This window comes from Haemaphysalis longicornis, unplaced genomic scaffold, assembly GCF_048455015.1.
Source record: "Haemaphysalis longicornis isolate Haplotype H1 unplaced genomic scaffold, Haemaphysalis longicornis Haplotype H1 scaffold_5, whole genome shotgun sequence".
In the NCBI taxonomy this organism is placed as follows: domain Eukaryota; kingdom Metazoa; phylum Arthropoda; class Arachnida; order Ixodida; family Ixodidae; genus Haemaphysalis; species Haemaphysalis longicornis.
Window position 1 is genome coordinate 116,702,364 of NW_027526385.1, and position 15,228 is coordinate 116,717,591.

At 47.6% G+C, this 15,228-nt stretch overlaps 3 non-coding genes across 3 annotated transcripts; 2 read left to right on the forward strand and 1 right to left on the reverse strand.

The window, feature by feature from the left end:
• Positions 1-7,531: 7,531 nt before the first annotated feature.
• On the reverse strand, positions 7,532-7,604 carry Trnaa-agc (transfer RNA alanine (anticodon AGC)). The gene has a single exon. It is a non-coding gene; the product is annotated as a tRNA-Ala (tRNA).
• A 170-nt stretch (positions 7,605-7,774) lies between these two features.
• On the forward strand, positions 7,775-7,847 carry Trnaa-agc (transfer RNA alanine (anticodon AGC)). The gene has a single exon. It is a non-coding gene; the product is annotated as a tRNA-Ala (tRNA).
• Positions 7,848-9,891: 2,044 nt separating this feature from the next.
• Positions 9,892-9,964, forward strand: Trnaa-agc (transfer RNA alanine (anticodon AGC)). The gene has a single exon. It is a non-coding gene; the product is annotated as a tRNA-Ala (tRNA).
• Positions 9,965-15,228: the final 5,264 nt, after the last annotated feature.

Genomic DNA, 15,228 nt, shown 5'->3' on the forward strand with positions numbered 1-15,228 from the left:
AATTAATTCGCCTATAACCGCGCGGGATGTAGACCGCGAAAAAAAAAAAAAAAAAAAACTCCCAAAGAACAAGTCTCCGGGCCCTGACGGCATCATCGACGAATTCTATCAACTGAGGTATAAGCTTGGGCATGTTGGTATAGCATTCTCCGAACAGCGCAAAGGGACGAGGACGAGGCGTAGACGGGACACAGCGCAGACTAACAACAGATGTTTATTGCACAACATTACTTAAATACAGAATTCTGTCGCAACAAAAGAGAAAGAGGGAAGATGAAAAAAAAAAAAAGAAACAGAAATTTTAAGCCATCACTGCAGCTCACGTGCTGTCACCAGATAAACAGGCAATTTCTTTATCGGTTGCAACAAAGATAATCGCAAAAAAGTTTGTTGCAAGCTTTGCAACAAAGTTAATGAGGGCCGCGTCAAGTCTGGCACGTGTAGCACCAAGCATCGCACGCCGTTCGTGGCCTGCTCGGATGGAGTGGTTTATTCGATACCGCTGAACAAATGCAAGAAAAAGTAGATCGGACAGAATGGAAGTTGTGTCAATGACAGATTGCGTGAGCATCGCAATAACGTAAAAAAGGATAACGGAAATTTAGGCGCACATTGAAAAGATTGTGGTTGTTATCCTGACCTCAAAAAATTCTGCATACTTTATAAAGGTAACAATCAAATGACATGGGAAATCGTTGAAGCGTACGAGATATATTCTAACAACGACAAGTGTGCCAGCTACCCTTCGGTGTTGTTAACCGACAAAGAAATTGCCTTTTTATCTGGTGACAGCACCTGAGCTGCAGTGATGGCTTGAAATTTCTGTTTCTTTCATCTTTCCTCTTTCTCTTTTGTTGAGACAGAATTCTGTATTTAAGTAATGTTGTGCAATAAACATCTTTTGTTAGTCTGCGCTGTGTCCCGTCTACGCCTCGTCCTCGTCCCTTTGCGCTGTTCCGAGAATGCTGTCAGGCGTTACGAAAAGAGTTGGGCCCCGTTTAGCGACCGTTTTTGAAAAATTCAGGCTGGACGGCCGGCTCTTTCCCTCTATGCTCGACGCGTCGAGATTGCTCTCCGAGGGGTGGTTGGTGATCATCAAACCTGTGGGTTGAAAGGTCGTTGAATAAGCACCAATTTACATCGAATGAGGACCGCCTGTGAGGCCGCAGATATGGGCGTGTTGCTTATTGGGGTGCTCCAACTAGACCTTCGAGAAGCTTTCTATCAAGTCGAACGCACATTTCTCTTCACCCTATTTCGACACTATGGGACAGGGGAAACAATGATGGAGTTGCTAGAAACTTCTGACGCCGACTTCACAAGTTTGATGTTGCGGGGAGCACTCGGACCACCCATAGAAGTTAGCTGGTCGGTTCGCCAGGGATGTCCAATGTCTCCGTACTTGTTCGCGCTCTATCTGGAACCGCTCTGTCGAATGATCGCCACTTCCAACTCGATCAGGGTTCTCGGGAACGAAGAACTGCGTGTGCTGGTGTATGCGGACGACATCGCCGTCGTCTGCACATCACAGACCCAGGTGAGCGAGGTGGCGGAGCTCCCGCGTTGCTTCTGCCGCTTCTCTGGAGCGGAACTAAACCTTTCCAAGTCGGGCGGCTTTTGGCTGGGCGAGTGGGAATTCAAGCCCCCCATATTTTGTGGCGGTAGCTGGAAGTATGCAATACACCGCTACCCGGGAGTAAACATGGCCCTAGGGGAAGCCAATGCAGCCAGATGGCGACCTAGGCTAACGGCCGCGGAGGCCAAGTTGCAACCACCCTGGAGAACGCGTCACATCGCCTTGGTCGCCAGACCTCACGCCTGCAATTCGTCGTAGTATACCCGGCTACCCTATACGCGGCGCGACTCGCCCCCATCTGCACTAAGTTGCAGCAACAGTGCGTGGTCTTCGTCTGCCGCTCCTTGTACGAGCCTATATAAGACGCACACATCTTTTTTGGAGTCTAGATGCCGGGGCCTGGGCCTTGTCCACGTGGAGATTAAACTTACAGTCCAGCGTTTTATTTGATTCCGAGATCAGAGCGACCGTTCTCTCCGTGGAGCGCTCCAGTCTATTTGCTCTGCCCACATAGCAGAGTGGGTGGTCACAACTTTCCAACTGCATCATGGTGCTCGAGTCGCCCCTTTCTATAGAGACATCGGTGCCGCTATCACAGTACTGGAAAAGCAGTCCTCGTGGAACAACCTTCTAAAGGTTAAGCCCATCGGCTATACCGCGACCTTCTCGCAAAGCTCCTTCCCCCACCCTTCTACCGACAACCACCATTCGAGGCGGCTAAGCAGGGTGTACCAAATCGGATTACCGATTCCGACTGGGTCCAAAAACTTTTCCTACCCGTACCACTTTGGGGTGCTACCGGTGGGATCACGGCAGAAAGAGCGTGGCTTCTTTCTGCCTTGCGGTGCGGGCTGTTTCTTGTGCGGGAGGCTGGAGACGGCGGAGCACATGTTCCTATAGGATGCAACACCACGCGTTATTTCTGGGATGAGGTACAGTGTTTTCTGGGCGTCCACTGTGACATTGACTGGGCGGGTGTCCGCTACCTGGACGTTCCGACAGAGCACTTGGAGCTCTGCGAATGCGTCGTAACACTGGGCCTACACTCGCTATGGCGTGCGCGAGTGGATGCGGTGGAGTGTGCTGTGCTCCCACCCCGAAGCCAGCGTGGAGGCATTTCGTCCAGAAGATGGAGTGGATGGTGAGTGTGCTCGGCGCACCCGACTGGGACCCTGAACTGGGCCAGGCCCTTGCGCACTGCTGGCGGGAGACGGTAGCCTTTAAAACAAAGGAGACAGAACGCTTTAAGTGGTTAGGAAGCCAGTGACCGGCCAGGCTGCAACGGAACACAACCCCCTTTTCTTCCCGTAAATGTGCTCTCTATATTGTACGAGTGTGATTTCTTATAATCAGCCAAACACGCCAGTATGGAATGTGTCGCCAACCATGTAACAAAATGTAGCGGAGGGCACAGTAAGGTGCTTTCCCTGCACACTGCATATTTATTATGTAAATTAACCTGTTTTTGTTCGCAGAAAAAAAAAAAAAGGGGGGTGTAGCTCAATTGGTAGAGAGCTGGCTTAGTGTATGAGATGTACTGGGACCGATACCTAGCACCTCCATAGTCGTTTTTTTTCAATCCCTTGCAAGGAAGGCTACTTTTGTGTAGTAATATTTTTATGGCGCGAGAGGAGTGATGCCCACATAGCGAGAGAAACTTATTTGGGGTCTTTTTACGGTCATGTTTGCTAATATACTGACGCTATGGGTGCGATGTGCTGAAAAGGTACCATGTGGGTCATATGGCGACCTAAATACAAGACGATTCAGAAGGGAAAAGTATGTTAAAATCAATTCCTACCGCTTTGAGGGTTTCCTTGTCTACACCACACGTCCTAAGCGATCAAATTTGCCTGGCCAAACCATGGGCCATTAGGCGGCAGCCAAACCGGCCACCCTCAGGATACGAGGGCAAAAATTGTTGGGACAACCGTGGGAATTGACATTGGCCTAAATTGGGCCGACCTAAGGCCGCAAATATTAAGCCTACCTCAGTGAGCTTTTCAAAGTTACTGTAATTACTGGCGTTAGTTTTGAGTCTGTGCGAGGAATAGCTGCAGTGCTGGTGGAACATACTGGTGACACGGAACTGTAGAGCATTTTTACATCCTTCACAAGGGACAGGTCTTGTGGTGCAGACAGCATTCAAATCACACGTGTGAAGTTTGTTCTCACTCAAATAGCACCGAAATTAACCTGTATGTTTAACCTTGCCAGAACCAGTTGATATATCAACTGGTTTTTTTGAACGCAGATGCAGAAATCTGAGGTAAATGTGTTGCATGCAAGAGGAAATAAAAATAGCATGTCAAGTTACAAACCTGAGTACCGCTTTTTTTCGAAAGGTTTACATAAAACAATTGAGAAAAGCTAGTTAAATTTGCAGTATGTCTAACTTGTCGCCAATATCAGCACATTCTTTTTTTCGAGGTAAATTCATTGAATCAGGTGCTTTGTATGAAAAACAAATCATTCTAAGCGCTTTTGAAAATAAAAACTAGTCGTTGTTACCTTTATAGATTTCTCTAAAGCTTTCGATCCCTTTAGTCATGATACCTGACTTCGAAAAAGTACATCTGCACGTCATACAAGGCACCCAATTTGAACTCCTCAAATCTCACCTGCGTCATCGCCTGCAATTCGCTAAATTAGGGTAACATATTTATCCACATTCAAATTATTACGGCTGGAATCCCACTGCAGGGTAGTATTTTAGGACCTCTACATTTTATTTTATATATCGTTCTGAGGCGCTTGGAGAGGTTTGGCGAGCAAGAGGAATATGAAGACAGAGTTAAAGCTATGCACATGGAAGGCCACGGATCTATGTGCCGGGGGGGCATGGTAATTATGCTGCACGTAGGAGAGGTCTTCGTTGATACTACGCACAACCACTGAGAGGAATACAAACAGAGACATTCCCACAGAAATCCAAGGTGGCGTTTACGGTCACTTGCAGATTTGGTAGGGACTGTTTTAAATGCAACGACAAAACACCCTCTTCCATGCAGTATGGAACTGCCCAGTAATTGGGAAGACCTGAAAAACATGGGAGGCCTCCTTGTGCAGAGAGGCCTTAGAAGACTAGCGCCAAGTGGTCGACAGGACCTGGACCGGAGCGCAATCTTCTGGGGCCCTGGAAAGAGGACTCCACCAAAGTTTCTCCGTTTAATCTCCTCGTCAACCTCTATAAAGTTTTACTGAACTGAACCGATGTTCCGCGTGAGCCGGAAAAATACAAATAATCCTGTTTGTATAGACAGCAATCCGAGATTTGTAATTTCTGCCGGCGATGGAATCGTGTTTTTCACAGGTAGTTCGATCCAATCTCTGGTTCCTATTATTACAATGAATTAATTGCTCTTGCTAAACTTGAGCATTGCAATGAAGCAAACTCACTACTAATGCAGAGTTTGTGAATTACCTCAGCAGCAGCAAGGGCTTTCCACTGGCTGCCGTCCCAGTGGCTACCGTACCATGTTGGCATCAAAAGCACCGATCAGATGACACAAAATGCTGTCATTTATTTCTACTGTGATGGATTCCCGTGACCACCGGATCCTCTTCATACGGGCAGTTGTCTACCTTTTTAAATCTCCACGTGCTTACTATTATCAACGACTGGTCAATCAGGGACTAACGAGGCATGCAACTCCATTATACTCAGCGAAAACTACAGCTTGGCGGTTCAAACTGGGCCTCGTGCGATCGCCTCTGTGCACGTCATGCGTGGTGGTAGAAGAAATGCACCACGACGTAACGTGCTGCCCTCAGCATTGTGCTAGGCGAATTACATTGTTCTTGCGGATGCGCAAGAAAATAAATGCGTGTTAACACCACGCCCCCCCTCTTCCACCACTTTTTGAGGGCGGTGGAAGAGGGGGGGGGGGGGCAAAATACCATACAAAAAAAAAGTCGTGGAGGCAGCCGGTCTTGAGCAGTGGAACGCGGTAAATTTAAATCGACTTGATCAAACCTCCAGCGTGTTTACCTTGGCAGGAGCGTGACGGGAGGGGAACAGCATGAGAGGTGAGCAGGAAAGTGAAGGGAGTCATGTACTTGGCAAATGTCGACGAAAGACTATCGTCTTTTGTCGACATTTGCAAAGGAAGGAGTAGATACGCGGCCAATTTTTTTTCATATAAACCAATTTGAATTCACAAACATTTTATGTATAACGATTAACTTTATTATTTATCGTTTTCCTTTCATGTTTGGCTGTTGCCCCAGCTCAAGCCTTTAGTACAGTGGTTCTATACCACCGCTGTGCAGGGAAACCTTTGTGGCATGCAGAAGTAATGGGGGACCCCACGATGGTTTTTGTCCATCCGCCTCATAATGCCAAACAATTTGCACTTGCAGCTTCAGTCGCCCGCATACTTATTGAATGCTCGCCTTTTGATAAAGACTTATGTTGATGCGTGCCATAGAGACAAACAATTTGCTCTTGCAGATAAAAGTTACCCGAACACCCACACCCTGACATCTAGTGTCTGGTTTTTCCGCATAGCCGATGTGTCGCGCAAAAAGCCAACGTTAAAACTTGTTCCCCTCGGATAAAAAAAAAAATCAAATGTACAGGTAATGCAGCAATGCCACCCTTTTCAATTGCCAGCAAGGTTTGGAAAAAAGGAGAAAATAATGGGGGGAGGGGGAGAGAGGAGCGTTTCAGGGAGAGCTTGGCTGACCGCTGAAACGCCCTTGGGGACCCCTGGTGTCCGTGCGCCCCCATTCGAGAATTACTGACTCACTAGATCGCTCAATTTCTCTACTCCATTGAGACTCTTCTTCCCCGTGGGAAAGTTTGCATGAAAAGGGATGACAGTTAAGGAGAAACCAGACGAGACAAATTGGGATATTTAAAGGGCTTCCGGTTGTCATGGTTGTTGCAGCGTTTCATAATAGACACTGTTTCGGGTATTTTAATTTTCTACCATATCAAAACTATAACAACCGTTCTGAGGATACGCATGCATCATGGTGGTCGTCACTCGAGGAAAGAATGAAGCAAAAGGAAAATAGAAACGCTACTTGCATTACCTCCGGCTGCAACTAGATCTATGAGTATACAGACTAGCTGCTTTAGGAGTGTGTGCAGAGAAAGTTGGCAAGGGAGAGAAGGGGGTGTGCATGGTGTTGGAGGAGGATCTGGGATGGGGCAGGGGGAAGAATAGGGTCTCCCCGGGCCGACCCCTTGGTATGTCTCTGACAGAAGTTACCTTGCTTCTGGCAAGTAAAAAAAATTCACAGCATATCCACGGGGTGAATGATGATGAGTGGGCGAAGCTCCTGAGGGGAAATCATCGGTAAAACCGTGACTCTTCAGTGAAAGTTCGCCCACTACATCTGTGTCCGAACGTAACGTCTAGAAAGTCTCGCTTAAACCGCGCGTCGGCACCTTGGGGCTGAGCTCGCCTGATGCGTTTTGCAGACGCCTCACGAGCTCTCACTGCATCGGGGTCTGCCTGCCGATACGCGCGCTTTCTCGCCGCATCCCGTTCTCTGACGTTTTGGAGATCCTCTTCGCGCCGCAGCCGTGCCGTTTCGCGTACGGCAGGGTCCTCGCGCCGTTGCCGTGACGCTTGGGCCTCTCGTTCTCGAACGCTGGGATCTTGGCGGCGTCGTCGCGCAGCCAGACGACACGCTTCGGCCTCCCGCTCTCGTACGGCAGGATCTTGGCGGCGGCGTCGCGCAGCTTCACGGAGCGCTTCTGCCTCGCGGGCTCGCACATCTGCAGCCTTATCCATCGGGCGACTCCGAGCGCGCGCCAACAGCGAACGGATTTTATTACAACGCTCCCCGCCATCTAGTAAACAATCCAAGAACTAAACTAGAGGTGGCTACATACATACGTCGAGGATGGACAGACCCACGCCTTAAGGAGCTTCGCCCCTAAAAAGAATCGCAGAGGTGAAAACACAAAAGAGACCAAAATAGACAAAACAAGAGACGTCGTGGAGGTGCTGGGTATCGATCCCAGTACCTCTCGCATGCTAAGCGAGCGCTCTACCATCTGAGCTACACCCCCGACAGAGAGTAGCAGCAGACGTACGCGGTTTCATCGCTCTCATTTTACAGGCGTCCTTGTCTTAAACTCGGAATAAATCCGGTTGTGCGCCTCACAAAGGTTGTGCAATGATGCTCAGGGGACTTGGCGATGTGCCTTCTTGTCCACACCGTTGTCGCCTCTTCTGCGTCGGGGGTGTAGCTCAGATGGTAGAGCGCTCGCTTAGCATGCGAGAGGTACTGGGATCGATACCCAGCACCTCCACATCTTTTTTCTGTGTGTTTTCTTGAAAGGGAGGATAGTTTTGTATGGTATTTAGTTTTTATGGCGCAAGCGCAGCGGTGGCCATATAGCGCGAGAAACCTATTTGCGGTTTTTTGCTGCCGCCCAACACTAAGGCTTGACACTGGCCTAGGTTGGGCAGACCCACTGCCGCAAATGTTGGGACGACCTCAGTGCGCCTTTGAACGATACTGTAAATACTGGCGTGAGTTTTGATTATATGTAAACATTGTACGAGAAATAGCATCATTATGTTCTTAATTTTCTGACACCGAAGTGTGCAGCATTTTTACTTTCTTTAAGAACAACAGGTATTGTGGTACAGATAGCACCCCGATCACGTAAAGTTTGGCCTCACTTTAATAGCACCCCAACTTACATTGATAACCTTGTCAGAACCATGGTTCTGACGAGGTTGATCTAGGGACGGTTGATATTGCAAACGGTAGCAAAAGAAAGGTTGATGTAACAACTGTGTGCAGTTGCAATATCAGCCGTTTCTTCTACAACGCAGATGCAAAAATCTAAATAAGGTAACTGTGTTGAAAGATTTTGTTACTTTTGAACTTGAAATAATTGCACAAGGGGGCGCCGCTACCGCTTTTTGTATTTCATGGTCAAAACCCTTTTTTCAGGGCATATTTTTCTATTTGCTATAGATCGTATTTGTTGAAAAGTTTAGCGGTCAATTTCTCCGCTTGGAAACATTGGAAATGGCCACAGACATGGCCGATGCGCCACGGACATGGACAAGTGCCGCCACCCCGCGGAGCCCGACGTAACGAGTGACGGCGCACTCACATGGTTGCATGGAGGAGAAGAGAGGTGCCTGATCTGGGGGCCGTGCGCAGAAGGTCGCCTATAGGCGACCTTCTGCGTGTGTTGCTATAGCAACACACGCTTGGCCACAGATATGGCGGCGCACTCGCATGGTTGCCTGCATGCATTCCACGCCATTGAATACCGGCCATAGCTAAAAACAAGCAGCCTTATGTTTTAAAAGAACGATGCAAATATCACTTATTTTTGGTTTCCTCGCCGGAAATATGCCTAATATGTTCTTTTTGTTCAACAATGTCGACAAGCCTGAACATTGCTACCAGATTCAGGAGATCAGAAGTGCTTTGACTATATAAATGTCTCGTTCAAGAATTATAATAACTTTTGACCAGGCGGCTTAATCGATAGACAGACGGACAGACACACAGACCAAAATTTTCGTGTTTAGGTAGCCCGAGAAAGACTATCGTCATTAAAACCGCCAAAGAACTGAGAATACGTCCGCCCTCCGAGGGAGCAAGAGGCGGCCAGTGATATGAATGCGCAAGATGGAAAGGCAACGTGAAAAGTGCCTCTGTAACACGTTGTCTTCCCCGACTAGACGGAATAAGCCGATAAAGCGCACTAGCCGATGAAACGCAAGGGATAAGCAGCTGCAGGTCTTTAACAGCAGAATATTGTCGAAACACTCTTAAACGCGTACAGCATTGAAACTTGCTCTTGGTTTGGATCATTTGCTTTAACAGCTTTTTTATTCGCATACGAATGGTGGGCTTGCCTCAAGGGTTACTTTTACAGCGACCGAAGTTCCAGCACAACAAGGTAATCGATTAATACGGGTTTCTATGCAGAAAACAAGCAAAAAACTGTTTTTTTCTATTTCTGTAGTCGCTGTTTGCGTACCACGAAGCAAAAGAAAGCATCGCAGAAGTGAAGTTCCCCAATTGTCCTTGTTTTGTGGGCTTTGAGGGGCGGGGCAAGACACAATGCCAAAAAGGACGTCGTGGAGGTGCTGGGTATCGATCCCAGTACCTCTCGCATGCTAAGCGAGCGGTCTACCGTCTGAGCTACACCCGCGACAGAGAGAAGCAGCAGACGTACGTGGTTTTATCGCTCCAGCTTTACTGCCGTCCTTGTCTCCGAGTCAGAATGAATCCGGTTGTGCGCCTCACAAAGGTTGTGCAATGATGCCCAAGGGACTTGGCAAAGTGCCGTCTTCTCGACGCCGTTGTCGCCTCTTCGTGTCGGGGGTGTAGCTCAGATGGTAGAGCGCTCGCTTAGCATGCGAGAGGTACTGGGATCGATACCCAGCACCTCCACGACTTCCTGTTTTTGTTTAATGGCTTTCCACTGCGCAATTTTTGAACGGTTGCGTGCGCATTCGGCCAGTTAAAGTCCGCGTTTAGAAAACATTTTCTACCCTCGTTTCAACACTGAAGGTAAATTTACAATTATCTGATGATTATGCCTTTTCTCGTGTTTTCCCCCTGGCGCGCTGTACTCCTTAGTTCATTCGCTTTGCCTTATTCCTTTCCTTTCCGCCCTTTTCCCCTGAAGTGTGCTACCGAAGAAGTTTTCTTCCATTCTTTTATTTTCCTGCGTAAAAGTTTCTGATACCGCGGGAGATTCTGTTTTTCGATATTTCTTTAGTACCATGCTTCAGAAGGCAGATTACTCTTTTTGACGCATTTGATTGTGTAGAGCCCTCACTAAATGCCCCCTGGGGTCTCTAAGTTGTTTCAAACTAATGAATAAGTAGTTGCAGAGCAACTCTAAATTGGAACGCAAGGGCGCCGAGGCTGAAGACGCCGAGGAGCTGATCACACCTGGTCCGCGGAACCACCCAACAAACCGGTCTGTTCTCTAACCACGACTTCGGCCTGTAATCTCGTGCATAGCATAAATATAGCCAATTTACCCCCTTACCGAAATAAAATGGCTTCGTCCCGCATAAATAAGAAAGTTGAAGAAAGTAGCGAAGGCTTTTAAAAGAAAATTAGTGCTAATACGTATTTACAAGTTTGTAAATGTAGTGAGTGGTTGCTTGGAGAAAAAATTAAAAATGAAAGCTTCCAGGAGAATTGTCATAGTTATTGTTTGTGCCTAATAAAATGAGTAAAAACAAGCAATTGAACTACTGAGAGCCGGCATCCACTCTGCCCCCAATACCACAAGGCAATTACTAAACTAAAGAAGTGGGTCAAATCTACCCAGGACGTGATTCACCCTCATCAAACAAGACGCCACTACCACTACCTTACTTTCTCAGCCATTAGTTCAAACAAGTAGCTCGTTTACTTGTTAGAGACATTGTTTACCCATGTGTCTATAGTAAAAGATAGAAGTGAGTTATCAGATCACATTTGGGAAACCTCGGTTGTCCCCTCTGCAATGAAAGTGCGAGTTTCGCTGTGTCTAGCTGTCATGCGTACATCGACCTTTGCCTTCTCCCCGTTTTTTGCAACTGTACGCGCAGCATGCGCCACCACTAAATTTAACACTACTGTGTGTGGCCGCAAGTGTGCTCAATGGTTACACCGTCTTCTTCGATTTTCGGTGTTAATATTATTACGAGTTCACTTCCGTTACTGAGCAGGACACCCCGGCTGAAGTATGAACAGTCTGCTACACGTGGAACCTGTTTTCTCTTGATCTCGTTTATTGCGCCGACGGAAAAGCAGGGGGAGGGGCACGCAGCAAATAAGCACTAGCGTGGCGTCATACCGTGACAAGGAATAGAGGTGATGTTGCGGACTAAGCCAAGTGGCTCCGATGTTTGGCAGAAATTTGTGACATCACGTCACAAGCCCGGCTCGGCGACCAGGCGCTGGCAGCATTCACAATTTGAGGAATGTAGCCAGAGCTATACGTGTAACTGCTCGTCCGAATGGCATTCTTACCGTAAATGATATGTCCCACATGCGGGAAAGGCGATGGTAATAAAGCCTATGTACGTAATAGAAGTCGTCATCCGCATTTTAGTGAAAGCGATCTTCAAATATCCACCGCGATGATAGGCCTAACCACCAGCGGCTGCTCTGGCTCGGCGGCGAGGCGGTCAAAACAACTCCTCCGTCGGGCCTTACAGTGTACTGACACTCTTGCAAAACGGTGAGGTCGTGGCGTGGTCTGTTTTGCACGCCCTCCAGGCTCGAAGCAATGGAAACCGAAACTGACAATTTTCAGGTCGTTCTATTTAATTAATTATCACGCGCCTAAGTATTTAAAGCACTGTCTCAGGATTAGTGGGCATTTAGGCATCGTTAAAAACGATAAAAATGACATTTTGTCTCAGTAATCCTTGAAGACACTGACGCCTGTAACGATTCCCCTTGCAATCCACCAGCTTCTACTCCCTGCCCATGGGCGTCGGCAAGATGTCTCTATTGGGGCAAGTGGCGTTTGTGCACCCCCTGCCGGCACCCATGACATTGCTGCTGGCATTAAGCAAATTACAAATACGAACAGGAGAAATGTGATCGTGGACATGAAAATTTCGCTGTGATTTTTTACCTCTGCACTCGACATCCTGCCACGTCTGTGTAGGTTCGAACCATTTTATGCACATGTAGCAGGCTGTACACAATATGCTTTCTTGCACCGTTTTTGGCCGAAAAGGGTCTAAGAATCTTGTCCCGTGGCGAACACCTTTGAAAGGTGTTTCGGCTAAAAATGGGTGGAGGGATAAAAGAGCGTGTTCGTGTAAACAAAAAAAAATGGTGTAAGGTTGTTCAACACCCTAAAATAAGGGTGTGGGCAGTTGAGCTTCGCGTGACGGGGGGGATGAGCCGAGAACAGCATGATATAAAGACACATTCAACACGCAGAAGACACACTTGGCCCTCAAATGAATTGAACAAGAAAACCAATGGGATTCATTGGTACAGCGAGTGCTTAATTACTCAGAAATACATTGGCGTTTTTTGCTTTTATATCCAGCAGAGGAAAGCCCTCCGGTAGAGTCGGTGGGTTTGGCGCAAAAACCAGATATTTTGGCGCTAATTTTCGAAATCTGTATTTTAATAGATGCATGCTAAAATCAGCATGTTGATTTGCAAAAACTTTTTATTCTTGAGAGAGTTATTATGTTCAGTATGTCACAAAATTGAAATAAAAACCAAACACCTATTCCGCATCACCGCAACAAGGGTCTTCATTATTTCAACACACTGTTTCCCAAAAAGGTGTAGAGCTACAAATTAGGGTGTTGGAAACAAAGAAAAGGGTGTAAGGAAAAGGGTGTAAGAAAAGACCGCCTACTGAGAAGAAGGGTGTAATAGACCTCAAACTTTCGAGGTATTTTATACCTGTGTAAACGAGAGGACAGAACATTTTCTACATAGGGTGTTATGTTTTGTACCTCACTATGGTTAACACAATATAAATTGGCATAATTTGTTGCTAATTAAGCGGTTTAAGCTTGAACTAGGCTCGGGGGCGTTTGCAGAAAAATACAGAAAAAGACCTGCGCCCCCTGTGAAGAGTGCACCACCGCAGATAAGCTATTATAACAGTGAAGCCGGCTTTGGGGCCTGTTCGAGTGTGATCACAGAATGCGCAAGCGTATGCGCACCACCTCTTACTAGTATTCCATTTCAAAGGTTCTAGTCTTTTTGATATCCTAAAACGCAAAAAAAATCTGGCGCAGTTTTCACTAGTAGTGCAAGGCTGGAGAAATAGCATAGCGGGGGGTTGACCTAGCTTGCTTCCCCCTTGGATCCGCTGTCAGTGTGGGGGAAACACTAGAACAGCTTTGTAAAATACGGTTAAACTTGGCCTCACCACTCAGCACTTGTCCTATCTTAGGAAGATCATCGCAAAGCCTAGCAAACATAGCAAAACTTAGCAACACCGGAAGAGACTGAGTCGACCTCCAGCTCCACTGTTCTTTTATTGTAACGGAACACCTATATGACACCGTTTCAACACCCTACAGAAAGCGAAGCGTGTTGCACTCGGGCAACACCATTTTCGCCACACAACTATTGTATTTTTTTTAGGGTTCAAACGGAAGTTTCACGTACCGGAGCTAAGCTTGGGGCATGAGGCGCACCGTATATGCAAACGAGCGATCATTGCAGACGAACAATTTTTTTTTGCTTTTGAACATTTCTTACGAGTAGAGAAGGCTATGAGGGGATATCTTGTTGCTTACAGTGCAATTATACATGCATGCGTGGCCCTATTTAATGAACAACTGAACACCTTTTCGACACCCTTTCAACACCCTAAGAAAAACCAAGGGTGTTGAAATTGATTAACACCCTTTTTTCACACAAAAAGGGTCCAGAGCTAGGAAAGGGGTGTTCACTTTCAAGAAAAAGGGTGTAATGGCCCCCCAACACCCTTTTTCCACTTATGGCACACCCTTTTTGGACAAAAAAGCTTTTAAAGGTTGGTGTGTCTGGTCCATACCGTGCGCGCCTATAATTGTAGCCCATGTCGCCGAAATTCCTTTTCTTTGTAGACACGTGGAGCACCTAACAAAGCCTTGTCGCCTACCCATTGACGCATCCGAGCCGTCGAGTTTCCAGGCTCAGACGCGTGACGAACTGAGACTTCGCCCAGTAGCTTTGAGCAGTGCAACGGTCGCAGACAGAGCGTGTGGTGCCCTCTTACTATGTCTGACCCCTTGACTGGCTGTCAGCTCCCGTCCGCTTCGGGCTTTCTCATGGCGGTAATCGCGCTCGTCAAAATGTCAACGGTCCCTCTCCGCCGGTTTTCTAAACGACCGAAAGGAAATGCTCTTCAAATCCTAGCATCGCTTTTAACTATATTGGGGGGACCGACGCATTCGTATAACCCCTCTGCGGGCCCGCTCGTCCAGTGAACACAATAGCGCGGCGAACAAAAAGAAGCTTCCGCGGTTTCTCCTGACACCCCTCGCGCCCAAAGCAGCTCGACCGGCGTGAAAACAAACACAACATAGGTAAACACGCCTATACCCATCTAATGACATCTAGTTGCCGGGCAGTTTTAATTAATGAAGTGTGGTGCCCGAACTCAACACCTGACGGCTTGGCCACCACGACGGACCCACTACACTCTAATATTATACCAGCCACATGATCTTATAGAACTACCGACACACCGGCCAGTAAGACCTCACCCTACAACCGCCAACGAAGAATACCAGTCTGCGAGGTATCAAAGTAACACGTACAACAGCGGCGCCATCCCGTTCCACTTCTCCCCTAGCCGTTTCCACCATAACTTCTTTTAGTGCCACACCCCAGCCACTACCCCGTTGAATTCTTCTGCCCACTCGCCTCACCTACATCTGGCAGTGGGAATGCGAGCTAATTAGCTCGGGCCTGCAGGACTGATCCAGCGGGACACCCGAGCAGCGAAATCACGCGGCTGCCGGGACTAAGGAGGCCTCCCATCTGCACTAAATTTAGAAGAAAATAAAGTATTACTCCTCCTCCAAACCGCTGCGCCACGACGTCGGCGCGTTACGACATTACGTCTTATATCACGGGCACAACAAAAGAACAAAACGAAAGATTGCCCACGCAGGAAATGGTAAACGGACGCATCAGCGTTTGCAATCTGCCCGCTTGGCGGAGAACAAAAAACGTCG